This window comes from Talpa europaea (genome assembly GCF_964194135.1).
Source record: "Talpa europaea genome assembly, chromosome: 14".
In the NCBI taxonomy this organism is placed as follows: domain Eukaryota; kingdom Metazoa; phylum Chordata; class Mammalia; order Eulipotyphla; family Talpidae; genus Talpa; species Talpa europaea.
In genome coordinates this window covers 53,144,784-53,169,690 of record NC_140082.1, presented here as the reverse complement: position 1 = coordinate 53,169,690, position 24,907 = coordinate 53,144,784, and positions in this window count along the sequence as shown.

Sequence of the window (24,907 nt, the reverse complement as noted above, 5' to 3'; positions counted from 1 at the left end):
CACACCACAAAAAGAAAACCACCCCCCAGATTGCAACGACAGTAACTTGGAAAAACTTCTGAGCCTTCCAGAAAGAGAATTTAAAATTGCCATGATTAAAAAAATGACAGAACTCATAAAGGAAAACAATGATCAGAAGAATGAAATTGAGTCCCTAAAGAGGGAAGTAAAAGAAATGCAGGAGATCAAAGAATCAACGGAGGCACTAAAGAACACTGAGAAAAGCAATGAAAGCAGAATAGATGAAATGGAAGAACGAATAAGCACTCTTGAAGACACAGAAATAAAAAGAACCAAAACAGAAAAGGAAAGAGAAGAAAGAAGGAAAAAGACCGAAGAAAGACTTCGGGAACTATCTGACTCCATGAGGAAAGGAAATATAAGAGGTATAGGAATACCAGAAGGAGAGGAGAGAGATGTAGGAACAGAGAAAATATTCCAGGAGATAATTGAAGAGAACTTCCCAAATGTGAAGAAGGAGCTGAAAATTGATGTACAAGAAGCAAGAAGAACACCAAACTTCAATGACGAAAGGAAAAATACAGCAAGACACATAACAGTAAAGCTCCCAAGAATCCAGGACAAGGAAAAAATAATGAAGCTGACAAGAGGGAAGAAACAGATAACATTCAAAGGAAAACCAATCAGGCTGACATCAGACTTCTCTGTAGAAACACTATGGCAAGGAGAGAGTGGAGGGACATAGTCAACAGACTCCAAGAAAACAGATGCCAACCGAGAATACTCTATCCCGCAAAGCTTTCCTTCCTCTATGAAGAAAAAATACGGACCTTCCCAGACAAACAGAAACTCTGGAATTTCATTACAACTAAACCCCCACTCCAAAAAATACTACAAGGAGTCCTAAAGCCAGAACCTCAGAGGGACGAATAACAACAAAAGAAGGCCAAAAAAAAGTTATTAAAAGAATAAATAAATAAAATCAAAGGAAAGACAAACACAATGGCAAATACTGATGCTAACATATCAATATTAACTCTAAATGTAAATGGAATAAACTCTTTAATAAAAAGACACAGAGTCACGGGCTGGATTAACAAACAAAATCCAACCTTTTGCTGTCTCCAGGAAACATATTTAGCTACAAAGGATAAAAATAGACTCAAAGTTAAAGGATGGAAAACAGTCCTACAAGCAAATGGACTAAAAAAGAAAGCAGGAACAGCTATACTTATTTCAGATAAAACAGATTTCAAACTCAAAAACATAAAAAGAGACCCCAATGATCACTACATTATGATCAAGGGGAAAATACTTCAAGAAGAAATAACACTCATTAACATATATTCACCAAACGAAGAAGCACCAAAATATATCAGACAACTATTGTCATCTCTGAAAACAGACATCAGAGAAAACACATACTTAGTGGGAGACTTCATCACACCACTATCAACAAAGGATAGATCAATGAGACAAAAAATAAGTAAAGACAAGAAAGCTCTAAATAAGGACCTAGAGTGTTTGGGCTTAACAGACATCTATAGAACACTAAACCCCAAAAAAACGGAGTACACATTTTTCTCAAGCGCACACGGATCATTCTCCAGGATCAATCACATACTGGGACACAAGACAAACATCAACAGATACACCAAGATTGAAGTCATACCAACCATCTTTTCTGATCATGAAGGCATCAAACTAGAAATAAACCATAAAAAGAAGGCAACAAACTCTCCTACCTCATGGAGATTGAAAACCACATTACTGGAAGACCACTGGACTAATGAGGAGATCAAAGAAAAAAAATAAAAATTCTTTGAATTGAATGACAATGAGGACACCAATTTCTTAAATGCATGGGATCCAGCAAAAGCAGTAATAAGAGGAAAATATATAGCAATAGAGGCTCACATCAAGAAACAAGAAAGAACTCAAAGAAACAACCTAATCTCGAAGCTCAATGATCTAGAAAAAGAACAACAAAAAAACCCAAAACCAGTAGAAGAAAAGAAATAATAAAAACCAAAGCAGAAATAAATGAAATTGAAACTAAAAAAACAATCCAAAAGATCAATGAAGCCTAGAGCTGCTTCTTCAAAAAAATAAATAAAATAGACAAACCCCTATCCAGGCTCACAAAGGAAAAAAGGGAGAAAGCACAAATAAACAGGATCATCAATGAAAGAGGAGAAATCACAACGGACACAGCAGAAATCAAAAGAATAATCAGTAACTACTATGAACAGTTATATGGAAACAAGTTCAACAATCTAGAGGAGATGGACAAATTCCTACAACTCTACAATCACCCAAAGCTAGATAAAGAAGAAATAGAACACCTAAACAGACCAATTACAAGCATTGAAATTGAAATGGTAATCAAAAACCTCCCCAAAAACAAAAGCCCAGGACCTGATGGATTTACAAATGAATTCTACCAAACATTCAGAGACGAATTAGTGCCTAAACTTCACAAACTCTTCCAAAAAATTGAGAAGGAAGGGACAATACCAAACACGTTCTATGAAGCCAACATTACACTAATACCAAAACTGAACAAGGACAACACAAAAAAGGAAAACTACAGGCCAATCTCCCTAATGAACACTGATGTAAAAATCCTCAATGAAATTTTCGCTATCAGAATCCAACAATGTATCCATAAGATAATTCACCACGACCAAGTAGGATTCATGCCAGGGACACGAGGATGGTTCAACATCTGAAAATCAATCAATATTATCCAACACATCAACAAAAAGAAATATAAAAACCACATGATAATATCAATAGATGCTGAGAAAGCTTTCGACAAAGTGCAACACCCATTCATGATAAAAGCCCTTGAAATTCTTGGGATACAAGGAACATACCTCAACATCATAAAGGCCATCTATGACAAGCCAACAGCCAGTGTCATTCTCAATGGTGAAAAGCTGAAAGCATTTCCATTAAGATCGGGAACAAGACAAGGATGTCCACTCTCACCACTGCTTTTCAATATAATACTGGAAGTCCTAGCCAGAGCAATAAGACAAGAGAAAGAAATACAAGGAATCCAAATAGGAAAAGAAGAAGTCAAACTATCACTATTTGCAGATGATATGATAATATACATAGAGAACCCCAAAAACTCCACAGAAAAACTAATTAAACTCATCAATCAGTTCAGTAAAGTGGCAGGATACAAAATCAACACGCAAAAGTCAGTAGCCTTCCTATACACAAACAATAAATCTGAAGAAGAAGAAATCAAAAAAAAAACCATCCCTTTTATTATCGAAACAAAAAAAAAAATCAAATACTTGGGAATAAATCTAACAAAAGAGGTAAAGGACCTATACAAAGAAAATTATAAAACACTGTTAAGAGAAATAGAAGAAGACACAAAGAAATGGAAAGACATCCCCTGCTCATGGATTGGAAGAATAAACATTATTAAAATGGACATCCTACCAAATGCAACATACAGATTCAATGCTATTCCAATCAAAATTTCAATGTCATTATTCAAAGAAATAGAACAATTATTGATGAAATTCATATGGAATCACAAAAAACCCCGAATTGCCAAAGCTCTCCTGAAAAAAAAAAAAAGAAGGAAATGGAGGCATCATACTACCAGACTTCAAACTATACTACAAAGGGCCTCCCCGGTGGCGCAGCGGTTGAGCGCTGGCTTGCGAAGCTGCCCGCGGTCTCTGCAGCGCCGGTTCGATCCCCGGCTGCTCCCCGGCCACCGGAGGAGGTCCCCACATGGCGCGCAGACCTCTCCTGCCGCCCGCTGCTCCCCTCAGCAGTGTACTTCGGTCCTTCTGCGTGCTCTGCTCCCCGCTCTGGCTCTGGTGAATTCTCTCACCCTCCCGCTCTTCTGACTATATCCAGTGCATGTATAAAAAAACAAACAAACAAATAAATAAATAAAAACATGCCTAAAAAAAAACAAACTATACTACAAAGCCATAATCATCAAAACTGCATGGTATTGGAACAAGAATAGACACACAGACAAATGGAATCGAATAGAAAATCCAGAAATAAACCCACAGATTTATGGTCAACTAATCTTTGACAAAGGAGCAAAGACTATGCATTGGAACAAAGAAAGTTTGTTCAATAAATGGTGCTGGGAAACCTGAGTCGCTACATGCAAAAGAATGAAGCTTGACCACTACCTCACACCATACACAAAAATCAACTCAAAATGGATTAAAGAACTAGACATAAGACCTGAAACCATAAAATACATAGTAGGAAATATAGGCGAAACACTACGTGATTTGCACATCAAAGACATCTTTACAGACACATCACCCAAAGCAGTGATAGTGAAGGCAAAGATAAACAGCTGGGACTACATTAAATTAAAGAGCTTCTGCACAGCAAAGGAGACAATAACCAAACCAAAGAGGAACCCCACCAACTGGGAGAACATTTTTGTACCCAACACTAATGATAAAGGACTGATCACAAAAATCTGCAAGGAGCTGATGAGGCTCAACAACAACAAAGAAAATAATACTGTCAAAAAATGGACAGAAGTGCTAAAAAGAAACTTCTCTGAGGAGGAAATGCAAATGGCCAACAGGCATATGAAGAAATGTTCAACATCACTTGTAATCAGGGAAATGCAAATCAAAACTACCATGAGATACCATCTTACACCAGTGAGAATGGCACATATTAAAAAAACTAGCAACAACAAATGTTGGTGAGGATGTGGAGAAAAAGGAACTCTCTTGCACTGTTGGTGGGAGTGCAAAGTGGTCCAACCACTATGGAGAGCTGTGTGGAGATTTCTGGACCTACTAAACATAGAGCTTCCATATGATCCAGCAATTCCACTCCTAGGTATTTACCCAAAGGACACAGAAACATCAATTCCAAAGAGCACCTGCACCCCTATGTTTATAGCAGCACTGTTTACAATTGCTAAGCTTTGGAAACAGCCCAAATGCCCAAAAATAGATGACTGGATCAAGAAGATGTGGTACATATACACCATGGAATATTACTCAGCATTCAAAAAAGATAAACACATGCAATTTGCAGCAACAAGGATGGAGCTGGAAGGGATCATGCTCATTGAAATAAGCCAGAAAGAAAAAGAAAAATACTGGATGGTCTCACTCATAGCAGGAATCTAGTAACTTAAATAAGGGACCAGGAAAATAAGTAAGTATAAGAAAGTGATAATCAAAATCAACAAAAAACTGTGAACCAGAGACACTCTATGGGGGGTGAAGGGCAGGGAGGGGAGGGATTGTGGTCAAAATTAGGGGATTGTAATTGTATGGGGAATATAAAAATAAAATTTATTAAGAAAAAAAGAATAGCTATGCATAAGGATAATAGGGAAGGTACAGAATATAGTCATATGTACTTAACACATAATAAGTGCCAAAGAAACTCATATTTAATAAACCCTTCAGTAACAATACCTATGAAAAAAGGCCCTCATCTCATCCATTTTATAGATGGGGAAAGTGAGGCATTGAGTGATGTGCAATTTACCTCAAGTTAAAACTAGAAAACACTGATCCCACAGCAGATTGTCTGGCCCTAGATGCCTGCTCCTCACCACCGACCTGTCAGCTCTGTTTGTGAGACAAGGTCTTTCCTTAATGTCTACTGGGGTCTCTGATTCACTTGATCCTGAGTCAAGTGAATGATAGTGGGGCTTTGCCATGCTACTCTGTCTAATGTATATAAAAGGTGAACCACAAATGTAATCTAAATATTCCGGTTTATGCATTTAAAAGATAGAGGACCAGGTAGAAGTAGTTCATATTAATTTTAACTAAAATACTAAAAAAAGTTTTATTTTCATAAGTATTCAATATAAATATGCTGTATTTACACTGCTTTATACTCTCTGAAATATAGTGGGTATTGGGCCTCCCCTGGTGGCTTAGCAGTTGAGCACTGGGCTGCAAGTCTGCCCACAGCCTCTGCAGCGCTGGTTTGTTCCCCGGCTGCCGGCGAGGGTCCCATAATAAATAAATAAATAAATAGATAGATAGATAGATAAATACATAAATAAATAGATAGATGTAGTGGGTATTTCAGAACTACAGTATGTCTCTCCCAGGATTGCCACGTGTCATGCACCACAACCCCTGGTGTCTTGAAATCACCACAGGAGGACCAAGCAGAGGGGAGGGTGCGTTTTCTTGAGGCAACTGTCCCTTCAGACACAGGAGCGATGGAGGGTCCCTCAAAGCAAGGGCCTCATGAGGGGGCATGACAGCTCTACTCTCCACACAAACCACGATCCTGAGGCCACCCAGCAATGAGGGAATTGTTATAACATGTGTCCACACTAATCCCGCTCTCAAAGACAAGACATTCAATACAATGATAATGTAAACACTGAGTGTCAGCATCAAACACTTATGAGTCAGCATAAGGAATGACATGTGTCCCTGTTAATTACATATACTGTGATATAGCAATCCCTATCAGAGAGGTAATTCCCATATATCTTATGACAAACTGAGGCATGGAGTGATGTGCAACTTACTCAAGTCAGAACTGGAAGACAGACTGAGCCCAGAGCTGATTCTCTGTCCCAGAATTCCCATGTGGAACATAATTGTTCCTGTATGAGGCATGTGGACTTGTATTCGCTACACAATCCCTTTTAGTGTCCTCATAAATTACTTTTCTTGTGGAAGAAGAATCCCTTTCAGAGGGAAGGTCATTTCCATAAGTCCCAAGACAAATCATAAAGTTATATTTTGGAATAGATTTAGGAGGAGGCTGATCATCAGGAATTGTTACTGAAGTCAGATGACTTGTCCTCTCCACAGGAGTTCCCAAGCTCAGGTCACTTTAGGAAAGTCTGTTCTCCCAGGATGGTGCTAACAACAGGACACATGCTACACAGAGACCCAGAGTGAAGGTGTGAGACAGGCCCTAAGGAGCCAGCAGCCCCTGGAGACTCTGATGGGCATGTGGAGGGGAGGAGGCTTCAGGGGAGGGGCTGTGTGGGGTGCTCGGCAGGGAGCAGGATGGATGGGCCTGAGGCCGTGGCCCTATCCAGTCTCAGTCACCTCTTCACACACAACTGGGAGGGGCAGCGTGTCAGGGGTGTCTATGCCCAGGGGCACAGGGGCCTCTCAGGAGGTCCAGGTGCAGCATCTCAGCATGTGTCAGTGAGTCACATTGTACATTTTCAGCAGCAGGAACCTGAGGACAAATACATTTATTCAGGACATTACAAGAAAGTGCAAATTTCAGAATGTTTATTAAAAAGAAATGACTTTTGGGCCTCCCCTGGTGGCACAGGTAGTTGAGCACCGCGCTGTGAAGCTGTCTGCAGCCTCTGCAGTGCCGGGTGGATCCCGCCACCAGCAAGGGTCCCACATGGCACAGCAGACCTCTCCTGTTCAGGCCCGCTGCTCCATCAGCAGTGTATTTTGTCAGTCTGCCTGTTCTGTTCCCCGCTCTGTCTCTGGTGAATCTCTCACCCTCCCGTGTATATGGCCCGTACCCTGGTTTTTGTATAAATAAATAAGTTTAAAAAAAATAACTTCTGTTCCTCCTGACAGTTCTCCAAACCCCTCGGCCTGGACCCATTTGGAAAAGGATCCTCACGATATTAAGAGTGGAAAGGAGCCTGACACGAGGAGACTGACCAGGCATCTTGGGTCCCCGTGTCCTTCCCACACGGGGTCTGTGTTGTCTGCCACAGGGAACAGAAAGATGGTCCCCACCTCTGTGCACAGACAGACTCACAATTGACAGGAAATCAGATTCCAGCCCTGTGAGCATCTGAGTGTTCACTGCATAGACTCAGGGAGGACAGACTCCTGAATACAGAAGCTGGGTCCTGACAGGAGGGGCCAGGAGGCCTGGGAGTAGGGAAGGAGAAAGAGATGGGGCCAGGTGAGGGGTAGGACAGGAGGGTGAATAATGGGCTCAAGACATTGGGAATTCTAACCCACTCCTATTGCCTGGGTTATTTTGAGAAAATCACTTAAACTCTCCCTGCTTCCCCATTTAGTAGAAGCGGGCGTAGGCTCCAGTGGGTTACTCCGAGTGTCTGGTGAGGGGCCCATGTCACACTCACCCAAAACCTGGTCTCCATCAGGGTCAGAAGCAGTCATGCTGGTGACTGTCCGCACATGCAGGATGACTTTCATCCTGGGCACCAGGGGGCGCTGTGGTCCTGGCTTGGAGACCTAATTAGTCCAGACAATGGGCTGTGCTCAAGTCATAGGGCATGACTGAAGCTCCCTTTGAAGACACTTGCTGTAAAATCGGCTCCAACAATAACGAAACCCACACCTGGCATTCTTCTAAATTCAGGAAATCACCAGCTTGAGGCCCGTTTGCTCAGGGCTCAGACAAGACTGAGACACATACCCTGGGGACTGGAGTGAGATTTGCATTGGCTGCCACACCTCTTGGAGCTGCAGGCAGGGAGGATAAGACAGGAGCCTGGAGAGGCCAGTGCAGCTGGACAGCCTCAGGGCAGAGCTCCTGGAAGCCGCCACCATGGCCTGGGTGTCCTTCTACCTCCTGCCCCTCATGGTCTCCACAGGTCAGAGCAGCCCAGACACACAGGGGTCCCCCTCCCCGGTATATGCTGCTAATACACAGTCACGAGGGGCATCTGTCCAATCTCACTCACCATCATTCTTGAATCTTCTGTTCCAGGTCTCTGTGCTGTGCCTGTGCTGACCCAGACCCCTTCTGCATCTGCCTCCCTGGGAGCCTCGGCCAGGCTCACCTGCACCCTGAGCAGGGAGCACAGCTCCTTCAACATTCGATGGTTTCAACAGCTGCCAGGGAGGGCCCCACGGAATGTGATGTATGTGAAGAGTGATGGAAGCCACGAAAAGGGGCAGGGGATCCCCGATCGCTTCTCAGGCTCCAGCTCAGGGGCTGACCGCTACTTGACCATCTCCAACATCCAGTCTGAGGACGAGGCTGAGTATTACTGTGGTGCAGGTTATACTATTGGTGGGCAATACGGTTAAGCCACAGTGACACAGACAAAGGGGAAGTGAGGCCAAAACCTCCCAGGGCTCAGGGTGAGCTACTCCCTATCCCTCTGCAGGACCCTGAGATCTTGACTACATCCTTCCATCCCTGTGGCTCTGACATCCCTCCAAACAGCAGGGCACTGAGGGACACGGGTCATCACTGATGTCGTTTGGACAACACAGCATCTGTATCCTCCCTCAGGCCTGTGTGGTGTTCTAGGAGAGACAAGAAGGATCCTGACACTGAGAGAGGGTGGGCACAATAACCATACCCCAGGGCTCACAGTCCTGTGCCCACAGTATCAGCTCTGCTCAGAGAAGAGTGTGGACACTCAGAGTTTGAGTGAATTGTGCTCAGCGAGTGTCCAGCCTCCTGTTCGCCATGGTGGAAGCAGGACTCCTGTCAGGATTGAGGTTCAGTAGAAAACATGTGACTTCAGGGGAGGCTGGACAGAGAGTTCTGAACCCCATGGAGGGTCCAGATGGGGTCCAGTTGTGTGTCAAAGACTGTGAGATGGTCTGCAGCAGAAAAATATGGGCTCGTTGGGGTCTTTAATGGGGTAGATTATCAGTTTGTGTGGCCAAAATGGCTCCACATATGCCCACAGGCTTTCTAGGAACTGACCAGGACAGATCAAGGGAGCCCAGCAGCAGGGATGGGGGAGAGTGGATGCTCACAGTAGAAACATAGACCCACCATATCTAAACCTTGTGGGGGAACCACCTCAAATGTTTGCGGTTGGGTGGGGAGCAGGTCACTGGACACACTGATTCTCCACAGTAGACATAGTGACTAAGTGTCCCTGGTCCCACGCCCTGACCTTAGCTGGGTCAGGTTTATAATTGTATGTTTTTGCTTTGTTGTGCTTTGCGCTGTTATTATTTTTTACACTGATATCCTATTTGGTTCCCCTGTATTCCTGCTATAAGTGAAACCATCGATATTTTTCTTTTTCCTTCTGGCTTATTTCACTGAGCATAATTCCTTCTAGCTCCATCCACATTGCTGCGAATGGCATGAGTTTTTCTTTTTTGGTTGCTGAATAATATTCCATTGTGTATATACACCCCATCTTCTTGATCCAGTCATCTATTTTTGGGCATTTGGGCTGTTTCCAAAGTTTAGCTACTGTAAATAGTGCTGCTATAAACATAGGGGTGCAAGTGCTCTTTGGAATTGATGCTTCTGTGTCCTTTGGGTAAATACCTAGGAGTGGAATTGCTGGATCATATGGAAGCTCTATGTTTAGCAGGTCCAGAAATCTCCACACAGCTCTCCATAGTGGTTGGACCAGTTTGCACTCCCAACAACAGTTAAATCCCATTTCTGGCATTTTATTTCAAAAATCACCTTTTCTTTCTTCAAATACTGTTCTATAAAGTTATGGAGTCTCCTCACCGGTGTGTGATCTCATGTGATGCCAAGGTCGCTGGGTGCCTGATCCAGTCTCCAGTGAAACACCTCCCTGGCCCCTGAGTAACACTGCACCCCGGGTATCATTATTCATGTCAGTGTGGCCACTACAAAGAGGGCGGAGGTAACCACAGATATGCACCAATTCAATGAAATCCCAGATTCTTCTCATTTTCTGGCTCATCCAAACCACTTTGGAGACTTTACTTCTTATTTTGTTAACATAAGACCTCCGAGTGGCTGCTGCAGCTCCAACTATACATCTTTATTCAAGAAAAAACTGCTGTGGGCCTCCCCGGTGGCGCAGCGGTTGAGCGCTGGTTTGCGAAGCTGCCCGCGGCCTCTGCGGCGCCGGTTCGATCCCCGGCTGCTCCCCGGCCACCGGAGGAGGGTCCCACATGGCGCGCAGACCTCTCCTGCCGCCCGCTGCTCCCCTCAGTAGTGTACTTCGGTCCTTCTGCCTGCGCTGCTCCCCGCTCTGGCTCTGGTGAATTCTCTCACCCTCCCGCACTTCTGACTGTACCCAGTGCATATATCAAACAAACAAACAAACAAACCGGCAAACAAATAAATAAAGCATGCCTCTAAAAAAAAAAAAAAAAAAAAGAAAAGAAAAAACTGCTGTATAAGTCCAGTATATCTTTAATTCACAGCAAAGCTTCATTGAAAAGAATCCTATTTAAATGACACTTACAACACTTCTGCCGGAACTATGCTACATAGTTGATCCAGACTGAAGGGACCTGTTAACAGTGTCCAGGTTTGAAATAGAGGAGACAACACAGGGGATTAGTGAGGACCATCTGCTGTGTCTGAAAACCACCTATTGTTGTTGCTCTGCTCCATCCACAATATGGGAACTCCTGAGAGCAGGGACAGGGCCATGCTCACGCCATAGACCTCAGAAGGAATGTGTGCAAGTCTGAGGTGGGGGTCACTAGTATTTCCTGGACAGATGTTCTCCTGTCTATCTTGGGCACAGTCACTACTGAGGCCCCATGATGATACGTCACACACAGCTGGCACCATGAAAAGCCATTCTCTGACTCCTGATCTCTCCAGTGCCACCCTGTGACCTGACAGTCCTTACAGGTGTCCTCAGGTGGGTCCTGAACCTCCCTCTTCCAAATAGACATGTTCAGATATTCACAGGTGAGCTGAGGCCTCTGTACCTGATCTTGAGGTAAACAGGGGCCACATATGGAACAGGGATTCACTCATGGGTAACGAACCCACAGATGAGGGAGTCACCACCTGAGATGCTGCCTCTGAATCCTCACCTGAACAGCTGATGGCCCTGAGCCTCCTGCAGCCAGTGCAGAGTGGCCACCAGAGAGCAGGGAAGAGCCACATGTGTCAGGGTGTTTCAAGCACCCTAGAGGTTGTGACAGGAGGGTTGGACACCAGAGTGAATGGGTGACATTTTCCTACAGTGTCATCCTTGAAAATCATGTGTCCTCTTCAGATTCCATGACCTGATCTGAACTTGTAGAATGGCCAATTTCACTGGCACAGGTTCAGACACAACAGTAATTGTCCACCCAAACGCACACAAGCCCAGTCCAGCTAATATGAAGCCACTGTCCTCACCCCTGCCTGCTCTGTGGTCACAGAGGTGCCGCGCTTCCTTTGCTCGCAAACCCTCCTGTCCTGCCAGACAAAATCATCCAACTCCTGGAGCAGAGCCTGGCACCTCATGCTTGCTCATAATCTTTTTCCCTTCCTTATAAATTGAGGCATCCATTACTTAATACCTTTCCCAAGCAATTAAATATACTTAAATCGAATGAACGTTCATTTCAGCTGCTCTTAGAGTTTGCACAGAGGCTCCAAGCATTTGCTGGGAGCACATGACATCTATGTGACCTGAGCACACTCTGGGGATATTGAGGCACAGCCCCTATCACTGGCCTCAGGAACCTGGAGGAAAATTTAAAAATATCAGTGATCCACATGAGCTGTTCAAGGGAAGAGGTATATTCCATTTCCCTGTTTTCGGGTATTGCACCTGGGGTGGCCCAACTAAGCCTCATAAACTCACCTACAGATGAGGATCAGAAAACACAGACTCCACACTGAGCTTTGCTTGGGAAGGGGCTGCTCAGCAGTGAGGCCAGTTTAGAACTAGGGGAGAAGATCAACCAGACCATGAGACAGCAGAGAAAGAAGATCCATAAGCTGAGGTGGGGACTCTAGAAATCACCCCTCTCCCTAAGTCTCTGGGGGCTGAGTCTTCTCTAACACCACAAAACTCCCCAAGCAGCAGCCTGGCCCTGGCTGATTTGCATACTCAGCAGCTCTCTCCAGCAAGCAGATAAGACAAGCCTGGGGGGAACCTGCCTAGCCTCACCTTTAGGGAGCAGGATCAGGGACCCCACCATGACCTGGACACCACTTCTGCTGGGTCTCTTGGCTCACTGCAGGGATATCTTACCAGGCTCACTGCATCCAAGTTCCAGGGCTCTGGCACCAACCTGGCCTTGACTCAAGCTCAGCAGGGGCTGCCTAAAGGGCCAGGATGCTCATGACCCTGAGCAGGGTGGGAGCCTGGGTACTGAGCCACCAAGGCTGTTTGGGGTGAGCCTGAGGGGCTCTGGCTGCCAGGAGAAGGGGAGTGTTTTCTCTTTGGCTGAGGCCTCCATTCACCACCAGGCTCATGGGACACTGGGACTGGGCTGAGGGAAGGCACATCTGAGAATCTGGGATCCTCTCTAAGGAGGGTGGGGCCTCCTGAGAATAGGACCTACATTTCGCCCCCCTCTTATTTCTTCTTACAGGCTCTGTGGTCTCCTGTGAGCTGACTCAGCCAACCTCAATGTCGGTGTCTCTGGGACAGATGGCCAGGATGACGTGTCAGAGAGACAACATTGGAAGAAAAAAAGGCTTACTGGTACCAGCAGAAGCCAGGCCAGGCCCCTGTGCTGGTCATTTATAAGGATAGGACCTGGCCCTCAGGGATCCCTGACCGGTTCTCTGGCTCCAACTCGGGGAACACCGCCACGCTGACCATCAGCGGGACCCGGGCCGAGGACGAGGCTGACTATTACCGTGCAGCAGGTGGTGGCAGTGGGAGCAGCTGGCGTTACTCACGGTGACACAGACATGTGGGGAAGTGGGACAAGAACCTCCCTCCCAGGCCTGGCCTTCACTCCCACAGACCTCAGTGGCCCCCTAAGGTGGCCCTTTAGTCTGGGAGACTCTGAGCAGCTTCTTTGTTCTCAGGGCTGCTCTTCCCCTGCTGAAATAGAGAGGGTGGGTGTTTGTTCTGAGCTCTGAGACTCTTGTCAGCATCCAGGTATACAAGGACCCTCAAGCCAAGGCCTCTCGATAACCAGGCCTATCCAGGCGCAATGTCTTCACTTGTCCCAGGAGTGCTGAGAGGAGTCAAGATTCAGGAAGGACAGTGTCTGGCTCTGGGTGGCCGCTGACTCTCAAGGTCATTCTTGTTATTAGTTTAGGATCACCCTGCACTGGAGCCCAAGGCCAGCCTGTTGGAGAAGGGCCCCCTTGGGCAGATGTGGTGGGCAACAGCTATGTCTCAAGCCTCCTTGGGTCATTTATATGTTGACATCTACATTTTCATCAGAAATTTGCAGCGATTTCTTCAGAAATCTGTAAAATGTTCATGTCACTCCTTTACGCACAGTGAATAGAAGCAAATATAATCATGTTTGGGGGCCACTCTTTTTAAAAAATTCTTCTCTATCATTCGCAACTGTTTCTCCGTTCCTACTTGGCTTTATTTCCATACTACACTTCTTAGTCACTTGATCTATGCATATTTTTATAACTAGAAATCTCTCATTTATTATGCCTTTGTAAATTTGTTATAAAAATAGACAGTTAAAAATGTGTTTTCTCTCCTGGGATTTTAAGTGTTCATTGATTCTCTTCCTCCTAGAAACAGCAGCATAACTTTAGTAGAAAAATTTAATCAGAGCAACAAAAATATTAAGAGTATCATAAATAATTATATTTTAGTGCTGGTTCATTGATCGGCTCTCACTGAAATATCTTTATAATGCAGCAGGGTCTGACTTCAGTCTGTTCTTGCTTTACTTTCATATGAGACTCAGAGAAAGTTCAGTGTCATGAGCAGGAGTTGTGTAATACAGTGTCTCTCACAGACTTGAGCTCTTCCCTAGCTCCATGTCAAAATTCTTGGTCATCGATGGACAAATTTTATTGCCAACAGTCTATTAGCTGACAGTTTTCATGCTCTTCTACTTTTGCTGAATGCTAAGAATTGGAAACCCCCAGGTCTCAAGTGGGTTGGTGTGGTGGACAGTCTGTAGCAGCTGCAACCAGCTTTCTGAAATGGAGGGTTCATTCTCCAACTACTGGGTAGCTGCCCACAGACAGCCTGGCATCATGGGCCAGCCCTCCCCATGAAGGGAGCCACCTCCCCCTGTGCCAGGCCCCTGCCCTAGATTTGCGTATCCATGCCTGATCACTGCGAAGGTCTGAACACCAGACCCACAGCCGCCTAGGACGGCTCAGAAGGGGCATCCAAACAGCAGAATCCTGTGGGATCTCTGAGGATGAAGGGCCCGCTGAGCCCTCCCTCTGCCCATCCTGCTTTGATCCATCCCTGGCATTTGGGTGGCCCAAGCACTCTCCCTGTAAACCTCCTGCCAGCTGATCCCACCCCAGAATCTATCTCACCACCTACAGTGGTGTCCACCAGTCATTTGTCATCTACGTTCTCAGTTTCTAGGATATGCACCAAAAAGTGTTCTCAGTGCCAAGTCCATCACCATCCAATTACCATCCACGACCTGATGGTTATGTTCCGGAATCTCATGTGGGCCCAGCCCTTTCTTCTCTACATGGGCACATTCATATTTGTATTCCATTGTGATGATCTGAAGACACTGCGCCTAGTCCTGACTGAAATTGGGGCCACATAGAGGGTAATCATCTGTGGGACCAGCACTTCATGGCACAGGAAAACTACCAGAATGCAGCTTCTGAATCCAAACCCGAACAATGGGAGCATTTGCTCCTGCGACACCCAGGACAGGGAGCCACTGAGGGGGAGGGGGGAAGTACAGATCACCTGCATCCTGCTTCTTAAAGCGTCCAGGCAGTTGTGACAGGGGGAGCATCAGTCACCTGAGTGACGGGATCACCCTTGAACGAAAACCTGAATGATGGGATCACCCTTGTCAATGATGTCCCCATTTCAGAATCTGGCCTGTGGTAGGGACTTACAGAATTGGCACTGAGGATGAGACTGAAGGAAGAGGGAATCCAGGGGACATAGACAGCCACTGGATCCAAGTCCAGGCCAGCAAGGGGATGTCCTCTGAGAATGGATCCAGCACTTTAACCCCCCTCTCCTTTCTCTCTTGTAGACTCTGGTCTCCTATGAGCTGACTCAGCTACCCTCAGTATCGGTGTCTCCAGGAGATTGTCAGGATGACATATCAGGGAGACAGCATTGGAGATGAATACACTAACTGGTACAAACAGAAGCCAGGACCGGTCCTTGTGACTGTCATTTATGAGTTAACAACAAGCCCTCAGGGATCCGTGACTGGTTCTCAGTCTCCAACTCGGAACACGGCCTCCCTGACCATCAGCGGGACCCAGGCCGAAAGACGAGGCTGACTGTTACTGTCAGGTGTGGGATCCTGGTGACTTGAACTCACAGTGACACAAGTTTATCGGGGAACTGAGACACACACTCCTTTCCCATCTGGGTCACACTGTCTTCCATTCCCAGGAGGTTGAAGACACAGCAACGGGCAGCTTTGTGGTCCCCGTCTGAGGTCCCCAGGTTGGCCTCCTCAAGGCCCCAGGCAGACTGTGCAGCTTGTGTATCACAGGTGATTTAGACTCAGGGCTAGGCTGGCCCTTGCAGGTCTTTGAAAGGAAGAAAAAGGATGAGATGAGAGAAAGAGAGAGGAACATTTTTGATAAAATTCCATTTGAACAATAAGCACCAAATTTAAACCGTTAAGAAATCTTAAAAATCCCAGAACATAAAAATAGGCTCAAAGTTAAAGGATGGAAAACAATCCTACAAGCAAAGGGCCAAAAAAGAAAGCAGGAATAGCTATACTTAATATCAGATAAAACAGACTTCAAACTCAAAAAAATAAAAAGAGACCCCAATGGTCACTACATTATGATAAAGGGGACAATACTTCAAGAAGAAATAACACTCATTAACATATACTCATTTCCATTAAGATCGGGAACAAGACAAGGATGTCCACTCTCACCACTGCTTTTCAATATAATACTGGAAGTCCTAGCCAGAGCAATAAAACAATAGAAAGACATACAAGGAATCCAAATAGGAAAAGAAGAAGTCAAACTATCATTATTTGCAGATGATATGATAATATACATAAAGAACCCCAAAAACTCCACAGAAAAACTAATTAAACTCATCAATCAGTTCAGTAAAGTGGCAGGATACAAAATCAACACGCAAAAGTCAGTAGCCTTCCTATACACAAACAATAAATCTGAAGAAGAAGAAATCAAAAAAAATCCCTTTTATTATTGAAACAAAAAAAATCAAATATTTGGGAATAAATCTAACAAAAGAGGTAAAGGACCTATACAAAGAAACTATAAAACACTGTTAAAAGAAATAGAAGAAGATACAAAGAAATGGAAAGACATCCCCTGCTCATGGATTGGAAGAATAAACATTATTAAAATGGCCATCCTACCAAAAAAAATCTACAGATTCAATGCTATTCCAATCAAAATTTCAATGTAATTCTTCAAAGAAATAGAACAATTATTGATGCAATTCATATGGAATCACCAAAAACCCCAAATAGCAAAAGCTCTCCTGAAAAAAAAAAAGAAGGGAATGGAGGCATCAAACTCCCAGACTTCAAACTGTTCTACAAAGCCATAATCATCAAAACTGCATGGTATTGGAACAAGAACAGAGATACAAACCAATGGAATCAAATAGAAAATCCAGAAATAAACCCACAGATTTATGGTCAACTAATCTTTGACAATGGAGCAAAAACTATGCATTGGAACAAAGAAAGTTTGTTCAATAAATGGTGCTGGGAAAACTGGGTCGCTACATGCAAAAGAATGAAGCTTGACCACTACCTCACACCACACACAAAAATTAACTCAAAATGGATTAAAGAACTAGACATAAGACCTGAAACCATAAAATACATAGAAGGAAATATAGGCGAAACACTACATGATTTGCACATCAAAGACATCTTTACAGACACATCACCCAAAGCAGTGATAGTGAAGGCAAAGATCAACAGCTGGGACTACATCAAATTAAAGAGCTTCTGCACAGCAAAAGAGACAATAACCAAAACAAAGAGAAACCCCACCAACTGGGAGAACAGTTTGCACACAACACTAATGATAAAGGACTGATCACAAAAATCTGCAAGGAGCTGATGAGACTCAACAACAACAAAGAAAATAATCCAGTCAAAAAATGGACAGAAGAGCTAAAAAGAAACTTCTCTGAGGAGGAAATGCAAATGGCCAACAGGCATATGAAAAAATGTTCAACATCACTTGTCATCAGGGAAATGCAAATCAAAACTACCATGAGATACCATCTTACACCAGTGAGAATGGCACATATTAAAAACCTAGCAACAACAAATGTTGACGAGGGTGTGGAGAAAAAGGAACTCTTCTGCACTGTTGGTGGAAGTGCAAACTGGTCCAACCACTGTGGAGAGCTGTGTGGAGATTTCTGGACCTACTAAACATAGAGCTTCCATATGATCCAGCAATTCCACTCCTAGGTATTTACCCAAAGGACACAGAAACATCAATTCCAAAGAGCACCTGCACCCCTATGTTTATAGCAGCACTGTTTACAATAGCTAAGCTTTGGAAACAGCCCAAATGCCCAAAAATAGATGACTGGATCAAGAAGATGTGGTACATATACACCATGGAATATTACTCAGCATTCAAAAAAGATAAACACATGCAGTTTGCAGTAACATGGATGGCGCTGGTAGGGATCATGCTCAGCGAAATAAGCCAAGAAGAAAAAGAAAAATACCAGATGGTCTCACTCATAGCAGGAATCTAGAAAACTTAAATAAGGGACAGGAAAATGAATAGCTATAAGAAAGTGAAAATCAAAATCAACAAACTATGAAGCAGAGACACTTTTGGGGGGGGGTGGGGAGAGGGGAGGGATTGGGGTCAGAATCGGGGGGTTGCAATTGTATGGGGAATATAAAAATAAAATTTATTATTTTTAAAATAAATAAATATATAAATAAATTCAAGGGAAAATAAAATGAAATCCCCAGAACAAAACTGAGAAAATACTTTTATAGGGAAGAGGCAGAAGCAAAATGAGGATATGATGGATGGCCTAGATGCGAGCGGTGCCTTGACAAGGGAGACCTGAGCCTGTTTGTCCTGAAGTTTTGATCTGAAACCTGAGGCAGCTCAGGTCCAGGCTCAGGTGCTGACACTGGCTCCTCAGGCATCAAGGCCATGGGTCTCATGGATGCCTTCTGTTATGAATTTAACAAGTTGTCATGGTTCTTGGATTTCCCTAGAGTGGTGCCTGGGAGTTATTGGTTAAATATTGTAAATAAATCCCCAGGATGTGTCTCCTCTGACATTATGAATACAGAAACTATTGCAGTGGACATTGGAGAATGAACCTGAACTCTCTTAGGTCCTGATACACACACAAACACACACACACATACTGGCACAACAGGCACACACACACACACACACACCCTCCACCACCACTGCTGGGGGCCCCTGGCTGCTCACAGATGTGCCCTCTTGGGAGTCCATGGTCTGAGAGAAGCTCCTTCCCAAGCTGATGCCTCCTCTCTGAGAGACTTGGGGCTGATGACGCGCTCTTGCCAGGTCCCTGGCCCTGCCTGTGTCAGGAGGTCCCTGCAGGGTCTCCCAGCTGAGTCTCAGTTATAACCACATATGAGGGGTGTCCCATGCCTGGCAGGTTCACTGTGGATTCTGGCAGACAGAAAAGATAGTCTTGGAGCCCTGGATAGGCCTTTAAATAGGAAGGAAGAAACTGAGCACTGGCAGACCAGCAGGTAGCAAGACAGTGGACCTGGGAGTCAGACAGCAACTGAGTCCCCAGCACCACTTAAATCTCCATACTCCCTTGGTTCTCTCTCTCTCTCTCTCAGTCTCTTCTCATCTTGCCTCAGTCTTGTGATAATGATCTCCTGTGGGCATCAGCACTTGTAGGTAGAACAACCCATGTTCTTGCTTCTTGGTCTGGGTGTCCACAATTATAGCCATGTGGGACCCATGCTCAAGCCTCTTGGCCTGGGTGACCTTTCGTGCCCTGTGACCATGCATCCAAGTGCTTTTTGCACCCAACATTATCATGAGACTCAGGAGGAAAGCAAGGCCACAGGTGACAGCCATAGAAGCTGGCAGTGGGAGGCAGGATAATGATGATTTAATTCCGTTTTACTACATCACATCATAGGAAGTAAATCTTCTTTAGAGAAAGATCACCTAAAACCCGACAGCATGGACTCTGCATGTCAAATGAACTTGGGAGGCCTGAGAGCAGCACAGAGACACCTCTGAAGTTCTGGAAAGACCCCTAGGAGCACTGGTGAGAGCAGTGTGGGAGGAAACTGCTTGAGGAGGAGGAAGAACCACCCAAAGACAACAGAGAGACCCCCACACAGCTCACACCAGCACTGTGCCTGCTCCCCAGTCAGAGGACAGTGCTCCAAAGTCAGTTTGATGAATCGGAAGAATTTGTCTTAACACAGGGGATTCACACAAGCCAAAGGCTGCTCAGGTGCCACCTAGAAAGTGTAAAGGCAAGTAGAAAGAATTCCATGTGTCCGAGTAGCTTTACTGAATTTAAAATTAAAAATTGTCAAGCAAAAGCACAGGGAGAGGGAATGCAAAGCACCCAGGACTTAAAAAAGAAAATTCACCACACCTGGCATCTATCATGTCCTGCAAAGAATCAGGACATATTAGCTGTGCTAAGTGCAACAGTCATTACCCAGACTGGTGCTGAAGATGCTCGGATGACAGAATATTGACAGAGGCATAGAAAGTCATTATTGTACTACACTTGACATTTCAAAGTATCACACTTAAATACAGTATCAGAGATTAAATAAACAGTGGCTGGAGTAACAGATTAGATGTTTTTATAAATAAAACGAGTGAAATAGGTAACACGGCAGTAGAAAATATACAAAGTGAAATAGAGGAAAATGCAAAAAATGATCAGATTCTCCTTGAGTTATAGGTGAAATTCAGGTGAGTGTGAGTACCTGGAGGTGATAAGGAGGAAAGGCTGGGGTTGTAGTTAAAACTATTCTTTAAAGAAGTAACGAGTAAAAATATTCAGAATTTGATGGAAACATTAAATGTATAAATCCAAGAGCTTAGAAAACCTTCAGTACTAGAAAATGAAGAAAACAAGGAAGCCACTTAATCATAATGAATTTATGGGGAGTGGGAGGTAATGCCAGGTGAAACCAGCAGCCAGAATACGCCTGGGTCCTAACGTAAAAGAGGCCTCTTCTGCCAACAAATCCCTCCCTATCCCCCACTCCCAGGCAATCTCACCCCTACCGCCACCATGCCTGTGCAACTGACCGACCTCGTTCACGCAAAATTATCCTTGTGTCTTCTGTTTCAAAGTCCCATCCCCATGCATCCATCCACATCAAAAGACCCAGTGAGATGCTTTTCTGAATATTCTCCCAGGACCCTGTCCCTCTTGGCAATCCCTCCCCCAGGTCACCTCTCCTGACACCTCTGTCACCTGGAGATCACTTCTGTGAGGATAGAAGGTGCACAGGCCCCACAAAACTAGTTTGAAGGGTAAATGAATTATCAGGCTATTTATGCCACTGGCCTCTGTGGCTATCACCTGTGGCCTTTATCGTGTTAATGCAGAAGGCGCTTGGACCAGGGGCACGGGACACAAGAGCCTGATTTGTACACACCTGGAGCAGAGGTATACACAAGTGTAAGTGTGCACACTTGAAACTAGAGGTGAGGATAAAAGTGCAGCTGTGGTAGCAGAAGCTGTGAGAAGACAAGCAGCGTGACTGGAGAAGAGGTGACATTATGGTGAGGGTGGAAACAGAGAGAGAAAGAGAGAGAGAGAGAGAATGCCAGAGAAGCCCAAAGAAAGAGCACAAGATTTGTGGGGGACGGGGAGGATCGGCTGCCTGCCTGCCTCCCAGCACCTCCCTGCCCAGCCCGTCCCTGCCTCCTTGCATGCAACCTCCCCGAATGCTGTGCCTGTGCACCTGGTTCCTGAGAGCATTAAAGTCTGAAATATCCACCGAGGGTTCTGGGACTCTCTATCCTCTGCCTGAATCCATAGTGAACCTGCCCTGTGTCGGCCGACACTAAAAATTAGAGATTGAATATTCCCAGTCATGCTGACAATCACACGGAAATGGGAGAATGTTCTGTGGGACAGGACAGGACTCCGGAGACCATGGACATCACTCCCCACTGTGACCCCAGAAGGAGCAGGCAGGGGACAGAGGGTCTCAACCACAGAGGACAGGTTGCTGTCTGAGCACTGAGACAGGCCTCTGGGGGAGGGTCAGACCCTTTGGAAGCACATGGCAGCAGGGTCAGTCCCGGGGCTGGTGATGCCAGACACAGAGGGTCCTGGAAGGAGCAACTGCTGACACCCTGGGGGGACAGGGTCATCGCTAGGGCTGCAGTGACAGAGGCACATACTAGGGCTGACAAAAGAGACGCATTGACTCAGTTCTGTGGAGAATATCTGATCAAGGATTTGGCAGGGTTGGTTTTCATATTGTTTGTTTCAGATACTTAAGGACTCTGCGGAGAATCTGGTGCATGCTTCTCTTCAGCTCCTGCTGCTTTGCCGTGGTTCCTCAGCTTGTGGATTCTACCTTGTAACGCAACCAGCCCATTCCGGGTAGGTTTATTAACGGTTCTAGCAGCCACACACTCTTCACTGTTGTTTGTAGTCGCCGCACTCCTCGTACACTCCACTGCACTCCTCCACCCTTGACACCGCGCCACCACCACACCACGCTCTGCTGCACCACCCTTATAAACCAGTCTCTCAGCTCAGGTGTACCCAACTACACATGCCCACACCCTACTCCAGGTGCCCACCATCAGGCATGCACTCAGGACTGCAGGGTTTCATCATCCATCCTAATGGTGGGAGGGCAGAAAAGCCTGATACCTTTTACCCACCCCACAGTCCACCCCCTCAGGGTTTCCTGCCGTACAGTCCATATGTTTCTCTTAGTCTTATGAACACTGCAGCCATGGCCCACAAAAGCAAATGAAATACATAACAAAATGACTAAATTCAATTTTCCTAGGGGCGGAAAGACAGAAAAGTTATTGGTAGCAGCAATGGGAGATCCTTCCCATCTGGCAATATACACGCTAATTTTGCGTCTGAGAACAATATTGTCGCTGGCATCAGTGGCCTTCCAGGTCGTGAGTACCACAATCTCTTTGCCAGTGAAGAGGCATCAGGGGGTTCTACATGCAGCAGGAGTGGAGAGCTCATAATGGGCCACAGAGTTATTACAAATGTCCCCTTGAGGACTGCCTGCTGATCTGCAGGTGGGTGGGTAACAGGCACCCTGGGTAGGTAACATGCATCCATGGCGGCCACTGTGCAGTTACCCCATGGTGTTATCTGTAAATCTGCCTCCAGGCCATGACACCAAGGGGCTATCAGAGCCACCCAGTGCATGTGGGGGGCCTTCACAGTCCAAGGCCATTCCCAGTCCACAGTCTGCCCTGAGTCCACTCCAGTTGGGGCTGGCAATAGGATGTTTCCCTGCTGTCCAAGTCCAGGTTTTAACAAAATGTCTGAAGTCTGTATTTGTAATTGGATGGGAGCAGCAGCACGGCAAGATGCAGCAATGCCTCCACAGGAGCCAGGCCACCGTTCCTGCTCCTCTCATTTAATGTCTGCAGCACCTCCCATAGATGTCAGCTCCACCCAGCCAGCATCTGAGTGGGGGCAGTGGCTCTCACTCCTTGCTTCAGCAGGCCATTATACCTCTCTATAATCCCTGCAGCTTTGGGATTATAGGGTGTGTGAAACTTCCATTCAACACCCATGTTCTTGGCCCACTGCTGCACCTGGGCTTCTGTAAAATGAGTCCCTTGGTCGCTCTCTACTACGTCCATATGCAGCACATAGGCGTACCAGTGCTGACAAAACTGCCTTTTGGTCCACATGTGAAGCAGGGTAAGCTGCCAATAACCCGGTAGCAGTGTCCACACAGGTGACCACATAGTGTTGTCCATCGGAGCGAGGTAGTGGTCCAATGATGAAAATCTGCCAGCATGTCAGGGGTACCTGTCCCCACAACACCTGGCCTGTAGATGCAAAAGGTCTCCAGGAGTAAGACCTGGAACACACTACACATTGTTCACAAACAGTCTGAATTTCTTCTGAAGTTACAGGTAGACCCCAGGCACGCACAGTGGCCTACATTGTCTTTTGCCCTGCATGGAGCAAGCGTCTGTGCAGCCACTGCGCAACATCCCGCCCCAGAGCAGTTTCAAGCCATCAACCCCAGGCTAGGGTATCTGCCTCATCGTTGCCTGCTGAGGCTAATGGGGCATGTCCTCTGACATATAAACCGTCACCTGCTTCTGATGTCCCAGATCCCAGGGATCTTTCTGTAGGGCCTGGCCCCACAATGGCCAATGCATAACTGTCCAGTCATTTAGATTCCACATGGAAATCCAGTGTCAGGCCCCTGTGTACAGTCCAACTGTCAGTACAGATTACTAGAGGGGAAGGCTCATGGGCTACCACCATCCATACTGCTCGCAGTTCAGCCCCTTGGCTGCTCTGTCCTGTCCTGGTTTCAAACCAAATAGTGTCTGTTTCTGGGTGTACAGCCACACCTGTCCAAGAGGCTGGCTGGCCCCAGCTGGAGCCGTCCGTATACCAGGCCTCTGCTGGAATCAGTGCTCATCCCTCCTTTTAGGGACTAGCTTCAGGTTCGGCTTCTACACAGGCTTCTGAAGTTGGTTCCATACTAACATATGTCACAGGACCAAGAACCTCCTGCAACTCCACCCTTAAGGGGCTAGTTGACAGGGTACAGTGCTTTTCTAAGTATGCCCCCCACTTTGCCAAAGTGGGCATTTGAGCAGTACCACTATGGGGCTTTGTTGTCCAGTCCCGTACCCATCCAGCTATTGGGTAAGTGGTTTCTCTGAGACAGGGGCTGTGGCAGTTATACTTTCTGTGGCTAGTAAGGCTGCATATATCGCAGCTAACTGTTTCTCAATTAAGGAATACCTAACCTCAGCCCCCTTCCAGAGTTGGGACCAGAACCCAATAGGCTGTCGTAGCCTCTCAGATTTCTGCCAGAGTCCCCACAGGAACCCTTCCATGAACATGCACATAGAGCTCACAGGGTGGGGCTGGGTCAAAATCCTGTAAGGCCTGAACAGTCTTTATATTCCTTTGGTTGTGGCAAACGCTGTGTCTGCCTCAGCTTACCAATCCCACCTGGCTCCCTTACGTATCAACATATACAAG